The sequence below is a fragment of the Rutidosis leptorrhynchoides genome, chromosome 1, assembly GCF_046630445.1.
Source record: "Rutidosis leptorrhynchoides isolate AG116_Rl617_1_P2 chromosome 1, CSIRO_AGI_Rlap_v1, whole genome shotgun sequence".
NCBI classification, from domain to species: domain Eukaryota; kingdom Viridiplantae; phylum Streptophyta; class Magnoliopsida; order Asterales; family Asteraceae; genus Rutidosis; species Rutidosis leptorrhynchoides.
This window is the reverse complement of record NC_092333.1, coordinates 474,353,071-474,373,871: the sequence shown is the minus strand read 5'-3', so window position 1 is coordinate 474,373,871 and position 20,801 is coordinate 474,353,071.

Here is a 20,801-nt window from a genome sequence, read left to right as displayed (position 1 = left end):
AATAGTAACAATAAGTTATATACTTAAAAAAGGATACTATTGACGTATGAAACTCGAAACGATACATATAACGATTATCGTTATAACCACGTCTTACTAAATATATATGAAGCATATTAATACATTGTTATATTATATATAACATGATAATACGATAATTAAATATATCATTAAGTGTATTAACAATGAACTACATAAGTAAAAACAAGACTACTAACTTAAGGATTTCGAAACGAGACATATATGTAACGATTATCGTTGTAACGACATTTAAATGTATATATCATATTAAGATATATTAATATATCATAATATCATGATAATATAATAATTTAAAATCTCATTTGATATTATAAACTTTGGGTTAACAACATTTAACAAGATCGTTAACCTAAAGGTCTCAAAACAACACTTACATGTAACGATTAACGATGACTTAACGACTCAGTTAAAATGTATATACATGTAGTGTTTTAATATGTATTCATACACTTTTGAAATATTTCAAGACACTTATCAAAATACTTCTACTTAACAAAAATGCTTACAATTACATCCTCGTTCAGTTTCATCAACAATTCTACTCGTATGCACCCGTATTCGTACTCGTACAATACACAGCTTTTAGATGTATGTACTATTGGTATATACACTCCAATGATCAGCTCTTAGTAGCCCATGTGAGTCACCTAACATATGTGGGAACCATCATTTGGCAACTAGCATGAAATATCTCATAAAATTACAAAAATATGAGTAATCATTCATGACTTATTTACATGAAAACAAAATTACATATCCTTTATATCTAATCCATATACCAAAGACCAAAAACACCTAAAAACACTTTCATTCTTCAATTTTCTTCATCTAATTGATCTCTCTTAAGTTCTAACTTCAAGTTCTAAGTGTTCTTCATAAATTCTACAAGTTCTAGTTAAATAAAATCAAGAATACTTTCAAGTTTGCTAGCTCACTTTCAATCTTGTAAGGTGATCATCCAACCTCAAGAAATCTTTGTTTCTTACAATAGGTTATCATTCTAATACAAGGTAATAATCATATTCAAACTTTGGTTCAATTTCTATAACTATAACAATCTTATTTCAAGTGATGATCTTACTTGAACTTGTTTTCGTGTCATGATTCTGCTTCAAGAACTTCGAGCCATCCAAGGATCCGTTGAAGCTAGATCCATTTTTCTCTTTTCCAGTAGGTTTATCCAAGGAACTTAAGGTAGTAATGATTTTCATAACATCATTCGATTCATACATAAAAAGCTATCATATTCGAAGTGGTAAACTAGTAATCACTAGAACATAGTTTAGTTAATTCTAAACTTGTTCACAAATAAAGTTAATCCTTCTAACTACACTTTTAAAATCAACTATACACATGATCTATATCTATATGATATTCTAACTTAATGATTTAAAATCCGGAAACACGATAAACACCATAAAACCGGATTTACGCCGTCGTAGTTACAACCGGGGGCTGTTTTGGTTTGGATAATTAAAAACTAGGAAAAACTTTGATTTAAAAGCTATACTTCTGGGAAAATGATTTTTCTTATGAACATGAAACCATATCCAAAAATCATGGTTAAACTCAAAGTGAAAGCATGTTTTTCAAAACAGTCTTCAAGATGTCGTTCTTTCGACGGAAATGACTACCTCTTTCAAAAACGACTTGTAACTTGTATTTCTGACTATAAACCTATACATTTTCTATTTAGTTTCATAAATTCAAGTTCAATACGAAACCGTGGCCGCTTAAATCACTCAAAACGGATTAGAAACAAAGAAATGGCGAGCAAAACAAAATTGGTAAAAACTACTCATTTTAGCTACGTGAAAATTGGTAACAAATCTATTCCAACCATAACTTAATCAACTTGTATTGGATATTATATAATCTTGAGATACCATAGACACGTATACAATGTTTCGACCTATCATGTCGACACATCTATATATATTTCAGAACAACCATAGACACTTTATATGTGAATGTTGGAGTTAGCTATACAGGTTTTAGGTTGATTCCAAAATATATATAGTTTGAGTTGTTATCAATACTGAGATATGTATACACTGGGTCGTGGATTGATTCAAGATAATATATATCGATTTATTTCTGTACATCTAACTGTGGACAACTAGTTGTAGGTTACTAACGAGGACAGCTGACTTAATGAACTTAAAACATCAAAATGTATTAAATATATTTTGAACATACTTTGATATATATGTACATATTTGTTATAGGTTCGTGAATCGACCAGTGGCCAAGTCTTACTTCCCGACGAAGTAAAAATCTGTGAAAGTGAGTTATAGTCCCACTTTTAAAATCTAATATTTTTGGGATGAGAATACATGCAGGTTTTATAAATGATTTACAAAATAGACACAAGTACGTGAAACTACATTCTATGGTTGAATTATCGAAATCGAATATGCCCCTTTTTATTAAGTCTGGTAATCTAAGAATTAGGGAACAGACACCCTAATTGACGCGAATCCTAAAGATAGATCTATTGGGCCTAACAAACCCCATCCAAAGTACCGGATGCTTTAGTACTTCGAAATTTATATCATATCCGAAGGGTGTCTCGGAATGATGGGGATATTCTTAAATATGCATCTTGTTAATGTCAGTTACCAGGTGTTCACCATATGAATGATTTTTATCTCTATGTATGGGATGTGTATTGAAATATGAAATCTTGTGGTCTATTATTATGATTTGATAATATATAGGTTAAACCTATAACTCACCAACATTTTTGTTGACGTTTTAAGCATGTTTATTCTCAGGTGATTATTAAGAGCTTCCGCTGTCGCATACTTAAATAAGGACGAGATTTGGAGTCCATGCTTGTATGATATTGTGTAAAAACTGGATTCAAGAAACTTATTTCGTTGTAACATATTTGTATTGTAAATCATTATGTAATGGTCGTGTGTAAACAGGATATTTTAGATTATCATTATTTGATAATCTACGTAAAGCTTTTTAAACCTTTATTGATGAAATAAAGGTTATGGTTTGTTTTAAAATGAATTCAGTCTTTGAAAAACGTCTCATATAGAGGTCAAAACCTCGCAACGAAATCAATTAATATGGAATGTTTTTAATCAATAAGAACGGGACATTTCAAATTCCACTAACACCAACCATCATGCGTTAACAAATAACGAAGTATTGATTCATGAATTCAATATCATTGAAGAAATATTTATGTAATTTCTAAAGTTTTAGGGATTACTCAATTCTAGCTTCAACCATAAATCAAATGAGTTTAATTTAATATTAACTCATTAAATCTATGTTACATCCGAAGAAAATATACATAGATATATATTTTCATAAAGACTGTAATAAAAATTCCTTTGTACAAAATATTAACTGTGAAATTTTTTTTTAACGGGTAGGTAATACCCGAGAGATATATAAATTCACAATTAATATGGTACATTCTTCGAATCTGATTCAGCAATCATCAACTATACTCACTACCTTCACCACAACATACCTTCTTTCATAAGAAATCAAGACAATCATTCCCATCCAAATTTCATTACGTATTCTGACTTGGACAAATCAAAATTTAAGATTCAACCGTTATCATCACTCTTAGATTTCTACATCTTTCAAAGCTATACTTTGACTTCAAAACTGTGCTAGAGCATCATATGTATATTAACGATTACAATCTGTGCTCAAACCCTTTGAAATTCCTGAAGACACTTCAGATAATGAACAATCGAGATGATGATCCAACCACATGTTACCCACAGTTATGTACCTGAAAGACTTTCGAAACCAAAGTCTTAGTTTAACACGTATCCATAACAGATCCTTTGGCATTTATTAGCAAAAATAACCATTCGATTTCTTTTCAAAATAGCAAGTTTTGTCACAGCTCCAGTAAGTCAACTTCGACTTTTCAGTCAGACTAACCTTATTATAACCATGAGATATACACCATCGTTACTGAGGAACCTTTTATATTTCACCACATTATCAGCAGATGTACCAGCAACATCATTACCCTTTGAATTTAGCCTCTCTGAAAAGTCATTATATTTATTCATTAAAACCCTATCATTTACTCATCCACATCTTGTAACAAGAATTGCCATACCAATTACCGGGAATCGGCAATCAGTATTTTGAAATCTCGCAGTGTTTTCACTTCAACAGTTATATATATATCCATATAACGTCTATCTCCTAAACTTACGTATTTCAAATGTGAAATTTCTGAAAAACACCCCAGCCTACGAATCAGTACTATGAAGTTTTGAAAAAGGTCGATGAAGTGGTAAGGACTGTAGACAGCAATTACGGTCAGAAGTTTGATAATAAACAATAGAAGATTGGAAAAGCTCAAACGAAAAATTTGGTACTGGAAAACGGATTAAGCAAAGTATGAAGGAAGCTGTGGACAAATCACAAAGACTAAATCTGCCTTCAAAGAATCCAAATGATTCAGTATCTGCTGAAGTCTTTAGCGAATATCTTACTCCTTACTTTAAAACTCTTGTGGACAATATTCTTCATCATCCTCTGATCTTAGATATTGTAAGATATCATCATATCTTTCATTATAAATATCCTTCATATTTCTGAAGATATTTTCATAACTATTCTTATCTGAAATCATTTATCTCCTCGTGTTATCTGTATCATATCATAAAAGAAACTGTTTTAGTTTCTAAATTTTGAAACCTTCGAGTTTAAAGTATGAATGTTTTTGAAGTAGTGTTGGGAACTGAAGCATGAACTAGTATAATATAATGACACTTGATCAACGTGATTATATTACAGTAATTCATGCTGAGTTTCTAAAAGGAACGTGATGATTCACAGATCATAACGTCATCATGTGCTATGCCACACGACTCTTGTATTCTCTTTAACCTCTAAAAATGTCAAGAAAATATTTCTTGATGATTCGGTCTTTTTCAGGGTATTCTGGTAATTTGACCAATCAAGATCGTGCCATTTCAATTCTTTTCTTAGAACATTAACTATGTTCGTTTCAAAATCTATATCTACGAATTCTGGATCGTTATTCGCTTGACTTGAAGTCGGGAAGAGGAGACAAAAGTATGGAACCCTTGAATATAAAAGAAAATATAAAGTTCGACAACAACACGTAAATTACAAACCGTGTATATCAATACGTATTGCAACGTAAAGGCACGAGAGAATTAACAATACTATAACCCCAAGGTAATAGTAGAAATAAATAAAATCCTTCGGTGGTAGATGAAAAAGAAGAATGACAGAGATGAAAGTTAAGAGTATATCCAGGATCAGTACTGGATGAAGCATACTGATGAATACTTTAAAATATGAGTTGAGGGAGAAAGAATGGAAGGTGTGAGTTGTAAGGAAATGAAGAGAGGTGGATTTATAGTAAAAGATCCGACAAAGCAATCGAAATAGATGATCGCATTTAAAGCGGATTCTAATTTCCTTGATTATCAAAGAATCAAATCTCATTATGAAGATTTTCCTCCAAATCTCTTGAACTTGGAAATCAATCTTATCTACGTCAAAATATATGACGAATCTATACCTACTCATTTCACCCTTTGGTGATAACTTCACTCGTACTCTTCATATAATCAAATTGCTTTATCAATATCACTCATTGATGATAAAACTCTATTTATCAACTCATAATTGTCATAATAACATTCTCATTGTTAGCCATGACAACCTCTATCAAATTTTGGAGATGAAATTTCTTTAACGGGTAGGTACTGTGACGACCCAGAAATTTCCGAACAAATTTAAACTTGATCTTTATATGTTTCTGACACGATAAGCAAAGTTTGTAATGTTGAAATCTCAAAAACTTCGAATTATGTTCATATGACCAATTACCCTTCGACTGTTCTCGACGATTCACGAACCATTAAACGAATATGAAAATATATGTATATGTGTATATATTATAACTTAAAAACATTAACAAAGTATTAGACGTATAATACTTTACATAAACGTATTTGTTTCAAAATATATTCAAATTGCTATCGATGGAATTAGAAAGATATATCAAATGATTGATTTATCAGATACATTGAATTATGGCTACGAGTCCCTATTAGGAGGTCCACTTTGATTTAGGAAACCTTTCTTTTTTAACCATATTCGAAAAATGGTAAAGTGATTTTTATAAATAAGAACAAAGTGTCAACTAACGAGAACTAGACAAGAGTTAGTGAAAATTCTTATTTGATTTTCAATTCATACCTTACAACATTTTCCTCTTGATATTAATAAGATAACTATTATGATTATCATTTTAAAGTTGGAATGTAGAATATAAATAACTTAGACAATGGGTATCGATATTTTACGTTAAGGTGATTTCGTACGTTTATCTAACCTTTAGACTTTATACCACGTTGCACCAGCAAACGTTAAGAACTTGAAACCTATGAAAAGTATATTTAATTTTATTTCTCTAAAATGTTTTACGATATAACAACCTCTACTAATATAACTTTTTAGTAAAATGATTTCTAAAAATACTTAATTTTGGAAAATAAAGTTTTCATATTTATTTAATATTGTTTCAAACGTACAAAAACAATTTTTTAAAGAACTTTATTAGTGAAACGTTTTATAAGATAAATTGTTCATAAGTTTTAAGGAACTAATTAAAGCTTGTATTATAAATTACACATATATATATATATATATATATATATATATATATATATATATATATATATATATATATATATATATATATATATATATATATATATATATATATATATATATATATATATAGTTTCAAAAACGTAAAACGTGATACGACATGATATTTCTGTTACTTAAACGTTTTGAACTTTGAAATATAATTAGATAGATATTTCAATTATATATGAGATATACAAAATTATATTTTAAGTAAGAATATATATATATATATTTTACGAACGCGTTAATGTATAATTTAAAACGTTTCGATGTTATTAAACGTATTTTAATAATCAAACGAGAATTTGATTTATAGAAGCAAATAAGCACAACACTCAAATGCATAAGTTACACTTTGTGTAATATTGTTTGTTAATGATTTAAGACTATATTTTGACAAGGGTACGAGTCACTAAACGTAAAAGGCTAGTTTTCTCAGCGTATGAAACGTCGTTCGAAAAACCGAAAGCGGGACATAAGTCGAATGACAACGTACGAATCATCGGAACTAAATTTACATGTTAACTATGCATGTAAATATAATATAATATTTAATTAATTATATAAATTAAATATATTATATACTAATATATATTAAAACCTTCGGCAGCCCACGTTTTGTTTGTGAATGAGCTGGAAACAGTACCTCCGCACTCGCGGAGCAGAAACACTAAACAACTCCGCACTCGCGGAGCTGTGGGTTCCAGATCAGGGCTATAAAGCCCGAGCTTTTCTGCTCTCGATTCAATCTATTTATCTATCTCTTTACTCCGTATATATTTATTTATTTATTTTATTATTATTATTATTATTATTATTATTATTATTATTATTATTATTATTATTATTATTATTCTTATTATTATTATTATTATTATTATTAAGATTCATATTATTATTATTATTTTTATACATAAAATATTACGACGAGGTCATGAGCGAGCTATTTTAAAACGGGTTTTATGAGCGGGATAGAACTAAGGAAATTATGGGTTATAGTTATGTAGGTTATGGGTATGGATCATGGGTATGCTCGTGAGGTCAATCTAGTGTTTATCATCTCTGTTGTGTCTACGTACTTTCCTGCAATATTGAATCTTAATATTGATACGTGAGCACTCATAACTTAACTTTTATATATTAATAGTGTATCCCTGACTAGTGCTCGAGTATATAGGATTATGCATGCTTGTACTTTTGATATTGCCCTTAGATAGGTTATGTCGAATCCTGAATTAGTTACATATGCGGTTGAGATAAGGTATAAGATATGCATGTCATTGGAAAGCTAGCTAAAAATTAAGAACTTTTCGTTTAGATATCGAATGGTTTTGATGAACGGATTAGAAGTTATAATCAACTGAATTTTTGTAATATTATTAAAAATTATTATTATTATCGTCGTTATTATCGTCGTTCTAGTTTTTTATCTAATTATTATTATTATTATTATTATTATTATTATTATTATTATTATCATTATCAATAAAAGGTATTATTATTAAAAATTGTTATTTTTATTATTATTACTATTGTTACTATCGTTAAAGTTATAATTAGTATTATTATTATCGTTAAAATGTTATTAGTATTATCATTAATAATATCATAATATTTATTATTATTAGTAATATTATAATTAAAACTAATATTAGTGATATCTAATTATTATGATTACTATTATTATCATTAACATGAACGCGATATAAAAGACGATTAAAAGCTATTAAACGAATCGATTAAGAAATAATAAGTATGAGTATCATGATGAAATTAAAATATTGTAAGATATTGATTTAGATAAAATTATCGTTCTTATTATTCTTATCATTACTATTATTAAAAGTATCGTTAGTATTAAAACTATCATTTTAACAAAAATTATCATTTTTAAATGAAATGTTATTGTTATTACAAAATATCATTATTATTATCATCTTAAATAAAAAGTATTAATTTAATGTTAAAAAATATCGTAAATATTAATGTTATCATAATTAGAATTATCATTTTTAGTAAATACAAGTATTAATATTTTATTAATAGAATAATAATAATTATTATTACAAAATAATACAACTTGTACTTATTATTATTATCAATGTTATTTTATCAAATAAATATGTAATACAAATAATATAATTTACCTTAATAAAACCTATCATAATATTTTTATGATATTAAATGAACTTTATAAATTTTATTACTTAAGATATATAAAAGTATATTTTTATATAAAGTTTTATTTATTAATAAATGAATTATATTATTTACTCTAATAAATCTTTTGAAAATGTTTGAAAATATAAAACGACGATATTTAAACTATATAATAATCATGTCAAAACTTTGGAAATCATTTTGAGTTAAATTGACTTTTGTTGACTTTTGTATATTAGTCTCGAGCATTAGGATTGTGGTACACTATGACTTGACCTAATTTGTTATACAAATATTGACGAACACATATATATATAATTAATTTAGGTTCGTGAATTCGAGGCCAATCTTGCAATTGTTCAATGATATTATATGTATTCTTACTACGAAATACAGTATGGTGAGTTTCATTACTCCCTTTTTAAATGCTTTTGCAATATATATATTTTTGGGACTAAGAATACATGCGCTTTTATAACTGTTTTACGAAATAGACACAAGTACTTAAAACTACATTCTGTGGCTGGATTATTAAACCGAATATGCCCCTTTTTAGTCTGGTAATCTAAGAATTAGGGAACAGACACCCTAATTGACGCGAATCCTAAAGATAGATCTATTGGGCCCAACAAGCCCCATCCAAAGTACCGGATACTTTAGTACTTCAAATTTATCATGTTCGAAGGGAGTCCCGAAATGATGGGGATATTCTATATGCATCTTGTTAAGGTCGGTTACCAGGTGTTCACCATATGAATGATTTTTGTCTCTATGCATGAGACGTATACTTATGAGAAACGGAAATGAAAATCTTGTGGTCTATTAAAATGATGAAAATGATCGTTTATGATAAACTAATGAACTCACCAACCTTTTGGTTGACACTTTAAAGCATGTTTATTCTCAGGTATTAAAGAAATCTTCTGCTGTGCATTAGCTCATTTTAAGGATATTACTTGGAGTCATTCATGACATATTTCGAAAGACGTTGCATTTGAGTCGTTGAGTTCATCAAGATTATTATTAAATCAATTATAGTTGGATGTATTATGAAATGGTATCTATGCCGTCAAATTTTGTTGGAAAGAAAGTTGTCTTTCAAAAACGAATGCAATGTTGTAAAATGTATCATATAGAGGTCAAATACCTCGCGATGTAATCAACTATTGTGAATCATTTATAATGTATATGAACGGGTCCTTTCAATTACATCGTCTTCCACCACAATTTTTAACAAACCTACAACTTGTTAGAAACATAAAACGTGGTACCCAATGTTTGTTGGGTCCGGGGTTGTTAGCATTAAATACTTTTGCCCTAATCCATTTTAGTACCTTGCTCAAACACTAGATTTTATCCTTTTAGACATGTTTATATTATAAGATTTGATAAATTAAGTTCATGTCTTGAGTGAGAATAATTTATCGTGTACACTTATAGTTGTTTGAGAATCACTATCACTTATATAAACAAGAGTCGTTTGATGACAATAAATAGCTTTACATTTAGCAAATGTTTAGATCTTTCCAATAAACAATGTAAAACTAATGTTATAACTAATTTACAAAGAATCAACATCTAAAAGTGTCAAACCACGACCGATCTTAAAATTACAAAAAGCACATTTTGATCAGAGCCTATGCTGTTGATCTCACGGTCGATCGTAGGCTCGACCGCCTACAAGTTTGGCACTATTTTGAGTTTTATAAAGTGTATTTTTCAAAAACTTCTGATAGATTTACTCGGGGTGTCTTTCATTTGGTATCTTTAAAAATAACTTTTACTATATCACCACTTTTTATCATTTACGAAGAAAGGTAATTCTTTTTCTTTTTCAAAAATAGTCACAAGCTAATGATTTTTGGTTTCAAGTTATAATTACCCCTAAGTAACTTTTTGTTCGAGAACACTTATTTAGATGCTTAGAGTCTAATCTTAGATATTATATCTATCACTTTAAGGCTCTAAGATGTGTGATAACCTATGTATTTTATCATGTAAGATCAATTTATCAAGCACACATTAAGCAATAACTCATGTCATTTTTTCATGCAAGGATTCAAGGAACAAGTAATTTCATTATCACATACATTGCATAGACCTAAGTTGCATGGCAAGTTTTAACGTACTTCTATTGTGTATACTATAGTTGTGATTTTAACCCAACCCCACATTTTTCTTTACATACTTTAATTTTCAATTTGTTAAAAAAATGTTTCTTTGTTCAAGCATTTTTTTTTATCAATCATAGTTTTGTTAATTATCACAACATTTAGAGTACACAAATATTAAAAAGACTAAATACAAGCAAACTTCACTCACCGTGTGAATGGTGGTATTTTTCCTCAAAGTAATGGATGTAAGTTTGAGCATTCGGGTTCGATCCTTGACTCCACATCACACGAGTGTCTTGAAGTTGCTTCTCATATGAAAATTTTCATTACGATTCAAGACTAACTTATCCAAAATATCTTTTGCATTCTTCGAACAAGTAGAGCTTAGTTCCAAGATCTTTGACTTGGGTTTTTGCACAAAATAGTTTTTCGACGTGACAAAAATGTTTTTTGAGCAAAGATTAGAGCAACCGCTCTGATACCAATTGTAAGTAACTAGAGGGGGTGACTAGTTACTTAGTGGTTTCTTAAAACTTTTTCGTAATCTTTAACAATCAAAACATAAGTTTTAAGCGTGGAAGTGTTTGTGTTTGTTAATGCAAGTATGTAAAGAATGTAAGTGTACAAACACAAGGATTTATAGTGGTTCGGGTGGATGTTAACTAATCCACCTTAATCCACTCCCCAATTCTACGAATTGAGAGTTTTCTTCACTATGATACCCCAAACCCGGTGGAGTGTCCGGATACAACACTAGCTCCTCGATAAGCCGCTACTTATGAACCCTTACGTACCTGTTGAAGAATTCACAAACACCAAATGCTCTTACCACAGGATCCTAATGCTCTAGCCTAGTGAAATCACAACTACCTTCTAGATCCCTTTAAGAAGATAGCTCATAAGTAAACTTATAGCTAAGCTTACAATCACTCATAGTTCTTCAATAGGTCACACCAACTTAATTCCCAATGGAATTGATCAACTTCCTAGATCCCTTTAAGGAAGTTGAATCATTAAGCAAGATGGTGTTTCCTATCATAAGAACTATCTAACTTTCTTGACCCCCTAAGGAAGTGTCTTACAAAGTAAACTTAAAGATACAAATGATGAGTACAAAGTTTACATTTTAATTCTACTTAGTTTAAGTTGAATCTCTCTTTCTTTTTTATAATCTCTCCATAGATATGTGCTTGAGGCTTGGGAGATCAGTAGATATGACTTTGAAAGAATGTTGGAAAGAGGTGGTCTTCTAGTTTGGCAAAGAGGTGTATTTATATTCCAAGAAAATATTGACAGACAAAACTGCGGTCGAAGCACGGTCGACCTTGCAGGTGACCGTACAACTTCTGTCAGCATTTCAACATATCCTTTGGAGCTCCTTTTTCTTTGAATTTTTAGCTTCTTTACCCAATATAGAGCCTTCAAAAGATGCTTAGTACACCTAGAAGTTAACTCCATTACCCCTTTGATCTTGTTGGATATATGCATGGAGGTTGACATGTGCTAGCTAAAGAGGAAAGTCCAATGTCTTTGACCATTATCATTGATTTCCTAAAAAGGTAAATGCAGATTTTTGTCTCTTGACAAACCACTAGCATCCAAACTTCATTCCCTAAATCTTCAAACCTTTGTCTTCATCTTTGATGGAAGTATCTTGCCCATTGGAACCTAGCTTGTTACAACTCCATTGAACTAGTTTGAAAACACTTTGACTAGTTGCACTAATCACAAAGATACATCACTACATTCCGAACCTCATACCTATGTCTTCACCAACTTGTATTTTCTTTGATGGAAGTGTCTTGCTCTTTGGAACATTGTTACATCTCAAATGAACTAGTTTGAATCTAGTTGGAACTTAATGATCCTTGTTACAACCTTGACTAGCTTGAACTAATTACATTTACATACATATAATGGTACTTAAAACTAACGAGAGAGCACCTCTTTAATTGGGACTTTAATGATCATTATTAGTATGTTTAAATGACACTATGTAATAAGATAAAAAGATATAACACTTATGTGTTTAATCTTATTTCAAGTTAAATCATCATTAAGGTGTCATTAGGTGTAATTAATCAAGATTAACATCTTTTGGTTCAAAACTCTTTTGAAATCAAAGAAGGCAATAATTATAAGTACGTTTAAAAAGGTTTTGTAAATTATAGATGCCTCAAAGTGGTCTAACTTAAAGTGGATGAATTTGGTTATAGAGAAAACAACGGTTGATCCACGGTCGGCCGTGAGGTTGACCGTAGATCAACAGTTTTGTAAAATGGTGCAGCCGTTGGAACAGGACATCTACGGTCAGACCCGCGGTCGACTGTAGTGCAGCCGCATATCAGTTTTTACCAAATTAATCATTTATGTATTGGTCTTTTGATAGAGATAGTGTAGGCGTGTGAACTTGTGTTGTTCAATACGTGGTTTAAGCACACAAGACTTGGTGTCATCATCAAAACAAAGTGGTTAACATTTGAATATTAATAGTGGATCACTAACCAACATTCTCCCCCTTTTTCATGATGAAAAACATATGTAAGTGTGCTTAAGCGTATAATACAACACATGTGTTAACATCACTTACCATACAATTTCTCTCCTTTTGTCGAAGCAAAAAGGTTAGCTCCCCCTGGAACTAAGCGCGCCCTAGAGTAATGCTCCCCCTTGAATCTTACATAGCGGTAGATGATATAGCTCCCCCTTGAAATGTAAAATATAAGACTCATAGAAAATAGGATTAGTCCACACAAAAGACATAATATCAATTAAGGCGTGATATGAACTCAACGAGCTGGATAAACCTTCAATCAAGGGTTAGTGCACACACATTGAGACGACCCGTCCTAATCCATAAGGACGAATACAATAACATCTGATTACATTGCGATGTATTGGAACTCTATATGATACATTTTACAAACATTACATTCATTTTAAAAGACAAGCTTTCCTTACATCGAAAGTTGACATGCATGCATACCATTTCATAATATCCAACTATAAATGACCTAATCTGTCATTTACTTAATCATAACCTTTATTTAACTCAATGACTTGAATGCAACGTCTTTTGAAATATGCCATGAATGACTCCAAATAATATGTTTAAAATGAGCAAAAGCACAGCGAAAGATTTCTTTCAATCCTAAGAATAAACATGCTTTAAAGTGTCAACCAAAAGGTTGGTGAGTTCATTAGTTTATCAACAATATCCATTTTCATCATTTTAATAGACCACAAGATTTTCATTTCCATTTCTCATAAATATACATCCCATACATAGAGATAAAAATCATTCATATGGTGAACACCTGGTAATCGACCTTAACAAGATGCATATAGAATATCCCCATCATTCCGGGACTCCCTTCGGACATGATAAATTCGAAGTACTAAAGAAGTTCAAATTCTCTGACTCGAGCTTGTTAGTGCCCATAGATCTATCTTTAGGATTCGCGTCAATTAGGGGCCAGTTCTCTAATTCTTAGATTACGAGACTAAAAAGGGGCATATTCGATTTCGATAATTCAACCATAGAATGTAGTTTCAATTACTTGTGTCTATTTCCTAAAATATTTGTAAAAGCAGCGCATGTATTCTCAGTCCCAAAAATATATTTTGCAAAAGCATTTAAAAAGGGAGCAAATGAAACTCACAATATTGTATTTTGTAGTAAAAATACATATGACGACATTGAACAATGCAAGGTTGGCCTCGGATTCACGAACCTATATTAAGTATATATATATTTATATGTTGGTCAATATCTGTCTAATAAACTAAGTCAGATCATAGTGTATCATAATCCTAATGCTCGAGATTATCATGCAGAAGTCAATAAAACTATATTTGACCAAAATGACTTTAAAAATCAATACATGTTTATTATATAACTTAAATAGTCGTTTTATATATATAATATATATTTATCAGATTGTATTAGAGTAAATAATACAAGTCATTTATTAATAAAAATTTTATATTAAAAATTATATATAATAAAAAAAATATACTTCTATATATCTTAAGTAATAAAATTTATAAAGCTCACTTAATATCATAAAAATATAGTGGTATGTATTATAAATGTAATTATATTACGTGTGATAAAAAATATCTTTGTATCACATATTTATTTGATAAAATAATATTAATAATAATAACGAGTAAAAATTGTATTATTTTGTGATAATAATAATATTAATTATAATAATAACAATATTTATATTTACTAATGATAATAATAATTTTGATAATTAATAATAATCTTTTATAATAATACTAATGTCATAATAATAATATTACTAATAATGATAAAAATATTATAATCATGTTAATGATAATAACAATGTTAATAATATTGTTGTTATTAATAATACTAATAATAATAATAATAATAAATGATAATTTAAATGAAAATATAAGTTTTAAGATTTATAATGATATTTTCTAACAACCATGAAAATTTTAATAATAACGATACTTTTTAATATTAAGTGTAGTAATAATAATCTTTTATATAAAAATGATAATTCTATTCAATAATAATGATTAATATTCAAACCATCATTTTAATAAAAATGATCATTTTTAATAATAATACTAAATTGATTATAATAATGATATTTTATAATAACAATTATATTTCTATTAAAAACGATAATTTTAATAAAAATGATGGTTTGAATATTAATGATACTTTTAATAATAATAATGACGATAAAAATAATAAAATGATAGTTTTGATAAAAATATTAATTATTTTAATAATAATAATAATAATAATAATAATAATAATAATAATAATATTGATTATTAGATAACAATAATAATAACGATAATAACGACGATAACGATAACGATAACGATAATAATAATAATAATCATTTTAACAATAATACTTAAAACTATAGATAATTCAATTGACGATATCTTTTAATCCGTTCATCGAAATCATACGCTTTCTAAATGAAAAGTTATTAATTTTTCGCCATCTTTCCAACGACATGCATATCATATACCTCATATCAGTAATATATGTAATAAATTTGTGATTCATTAAACACTAATTAATGACGAAATTAAATATACAAGCATGCATGATCATATATTCTCGAGCACTAGTCAGGGATATACTATTAATATATAAAAGGTAAGATATGAGTGCTCACGTATCAATATTGAGATTCAATATTGCAGGAAAGTACGTAGACGCAACGGAGATGATAAACACTAGGTTGGCCTCACGAGTTGTACCCCCGAACATTACCCATAACCTCCATAGCTATAACCCATAATTTCCTTAGCTCTATCCCGCTCGAAAAACCCGTTTAAAAATACTCGCTCATGACCTCGTCGTAATATTTTATGTATAATACTAATAATACTCCTAACTATAAGATTAATAATAATAATAATAATAATAATAATTATAATATATAGAGAGACTAAGATAGATAGCGAAGATATATGTTTAAATCAAACTGCAATCGAATGAATTTATATATATATATATATATATATATATATATATATATATATATATATATATATATATATATATATATATATATATATATATATATATATATATATATATATATATATATACACGTTTCACATAACACTTTTTATTACGTAGACGTTAATGAATAAGTATAACGTTATACATTTAATATTTTGCTAACATTTACAAGTCATAAAATAGATTTCCTAATATATTTACATGTCAATCAAACAGTTTAATATTTTGTTAATATTTCTCAATTTAATAATCACACATATGTATATATAATCATACATATCTATTTACACATAATTGTTCGTGAATCATCAAGAGAATTCGAAGGGTAATTAATTACATGAACATAGTTCAAAGTTTTTGAGATTCAACGTTACAGACATTGCTTATCATGTCGAAAACATATAAAGATCAAGTTTAAATTTGGTCGAAAATTTTCGGGTTGTCACAATACCTACCCGTTAAAGAAATTTCATCCCGAATTTTGATCGAGGTCGTCATGGTTAACAATAAGAATCTTATTATGATGAATATAAGTTGATAAACATAGTTTTATCATCATTGAGTAATATGGATGAGAAATTCAATTACGCGAAGAGTATAAGCAAAAGGGTGAAAAGAGTAAATGAAGGTTCGCCTTAACCGGTGACGTAGTCACGGTTGATTTCCGGAATTCAAGGGATTTAAGAGAAATCTTTGTAATAAGATTTGATTCTTCGGTAATTAAGGAAATTAGAATCCTCTTTGGTTAAACGCGATGATCTGTCTCGATTGCCTTGTCTGATATTTCACTATAAATCCACTCCTTTGGTTTCCTTATTTTCACAGCTCACACCTTCTATTCTTTCTTAATTCATATTTCCAAAAGATTGTGGAAATGCTTCATCCAGTTCTGATTCTTGATATACTCCTAACTTTCATATCTGTCATTCTTCTTTTTCATTTGCCACCGGAAGAATCTATTTACTTCTACTATACTCTTGGTTTTATAGTGTTCTTAGTTCTCCTGTGTCTTTATATTGCTATATGCATCGATATATACGGTTTGTAATTTTTGGTTTGTTGTTAGGTTTTGTATCTTCCCTTATATTTTGATGTCTCTGCTTCTTTCTTTCTATAATCATTGACATCACAGTTAATGTTTTCTCCTATTTGCTGCGATTTATACTTCTATTTCTTTTTCGGAGCTTCATTATTTTGTTTTCTCTTCTTGCCATTAAGCACCACATGTAATGGTCCATAATTCATAGATATGAATTTTGGAATGAACATGGTTAATGTTCTAAGAAAGAAATTGTAATGACATGATCTTGATTTGTCAAATTACCAGAATACCTCGAAAAAGACCGAATCATCAAGAAAATATTTTCTTGATATGTTTAGAGTTTAAGTAGAATACAAAAGTCATGTAACATGGCACATGATGACGTTATGATCTGTGAATCATCACGTTCCATTTAGAAACTCAGCATGACTTACTGTAATATAATCACGTTGATCAAGTGTCATTATATTATATCAAATCATCTTCAGTTCTCAACACTACTTTAAAAATATTCATATTTTAAACTCGAAGGTTTCAGAATTTAGAAACTAAAATAGTTTCTTTTATGATGTAACACAGATAGCGCGAAGAGATAAATGATTTCGGATAACAATAGTTATGAAGATATCTTCAGAAATATCGAAGATATTTATAATGAGAGATATGATGATATCTTAGAATTTTTAACATCGATGGATGATGATGAAGATTTGTCCGTAAAGGTTTAGAGTCAGGAGTAAGGTATTCGCTAAAGACTTCAGCAGACACTGAATCATTTAGATTCTTTGAAGGAAGATTTAGTCGTTGTGATTTATCCACAGCCTCCTTCATGGTTTGCTCAATCCGTTTTCCAGTTCCAAACCTTCTCTTTTTCTGAGCTTTGCCAACACACCATTCTTTATCAACAAACTTTTAACTGTTATGGTTGTCTACCGTTTTTGATGCTTCATTCAACTTTTCCAAAAATCCAGAGAACTAATTCGTAGATTGGGGTGTTTTTCAGAAACTTCACATTCGAAGTATATAAGTCTAGGAGATAGACGTCATATGTACACATATAACTGTTGGCGTAGACATGCTACAAGATTTCAAAATACTGATTGCTGATTCCCAGTAATTGACTTGAAAATTCTTGTTACAAGATGCGGATGAGTAAATGATGGGGTTTCAATAAATATAATGATTTTTCGGAAAGTCAAAGATCAGTGAAGTTGTTGGTAAGTTTATTGCTAATGTGGTGAGATATAAAAGGTTCTTCGGTAACGATGATGAAAGGCAACGTCTATATCGAGGTTATAATAAGGCTGTTTCAACTGAAAAGTCGAAATTGACTTGCTGGAGCTGTGACAAAACTGACTAATTTGAAAAGAAATCACAACATTATTTTTGCTAATAAATGCCAAAGGGTCTGACAGGATACGTGTTAAACTATGACTTTGGTTTCGAGAGCTTTTCTGGTGCAAGACTGTGGTTAATATGTGGTTGGATCATCATATTGATTGTTCATTATTTGAAGTGTCTTCGGGAATTTCGAAGGGTTTGAACACAGATTGTAATCGTTAATATACATATGATGTTCTAGGATTTTTAATGATACAAATATTTTCTGGGTTCTATGAATAGAAATGATGTTCTAGCATAGTTTCGAAGTTAAAGTATAGCTTTGAAAGATGTAGGAATCTAAGAGTGATGTCTTCTGTTAAATTTTGACTTGGGTTTTGATTTGTCAAAATCAGAATATGTAATCAAATTTGGATGAGAAACGTTGTTTTGATTTCTATGAAAGGATGTATATTGTTGTGAAAGTAGTGAGTATAGTTGATGATTGCGGAATCAGATTCGAAGAATGTAACATATTAATTGTGAATTTATATATCTCTCGGGTATTACTGAAACGACCCGACCCATTCCATAGGGACGAATACAATAACATATGATTACATCGCGAGGCATTTGACCTCTATATGATACGTTTTATAAACATTGCATTCTTTTGAAAAGATATACCATAAATGAATGTTTAAAATTCAATGTTTTCGACATTTGATGATTTCTACATATAGACAATCACCGTAAATAACAGTTTACAAGAATACTTCCGTTGACAATGCAGTCAAAATAAATACACGGTGATGATTTTGTGAATGCAATGCTTCCTCGAATAAAACATGTATGACTCCATGCACATGGTTTCTCTAACATATATTCAAACATCAGAACAATTATAGGAACCTGAGAAAAACATGCTTTAAACGTCAACATAAAGTTGGTGAGATATAGGTTTAATGCTAGCAGCGTTATAAATATAGACCACAAGATTTCATATACATAAACGTATAATTATCGTATGTTATATAGTTCGTGATATCATCGGTCAAATTGGACGGTCAAACGTTGTGTAAAACTCTTTTCAAAAACACAAGTCTCAACAATTTGGATTGCTTATCATGTTGGTAAGGTTTAATTTATGTAAATATTAATCTCCTAAGTATAAAACGATTGGAAAAATCCGGGTCGTTACAATTACCTACCCGTTAAATTTTTTTTTTCACAAGTAACATTTTTGTACAAATGAATTTTATTACAGTCTTTATGAAAATATATATGTATTTATATTTTCTTCATATGTAATGTGGATTTAATGAGTTAATATTAAATTAAACTCATTTGATTTTCGGCTGGAATTAGAATTGAATAATTTCTAAAACTTTAGAAATTTCCTAATTTTCGTGGATTATCACTTCATCGTAAATGAAATTATGAATCAATACTTCATCATTCATTTTTTATTGATATTTACTCGGTGAATGATGTTGGTGTTCGTGGGATTCTTGTGAACTTCGCAAGGTACGAATGATGTTCTCTATAAAGTTTTGGGTATATCGAAAGTATAAAATGAAATATGTAATTTAATACTACACTTAGTTTATTATGAAATGGAATTCATTGAATTGAAACAGAAATTGTAATTAACGATGGTTAAGTTGTTAACGAAGGATGTACATCATAGCATATTAATAATATGAATTTAACCGAGTAGTATCTACCCCTTTTTAATTCATACATAATAGCTTCGTACGAAAAGATATATTATGGTTTCAAAATTTATATATATAAGTTATACATATAAATTCTTTAGCGAAAATGAGTTAACACTTCATAACTCGTTGATACAATATACGCGTTGTTGATTAGTGATGATGTTTGCGATGATTATAGATCT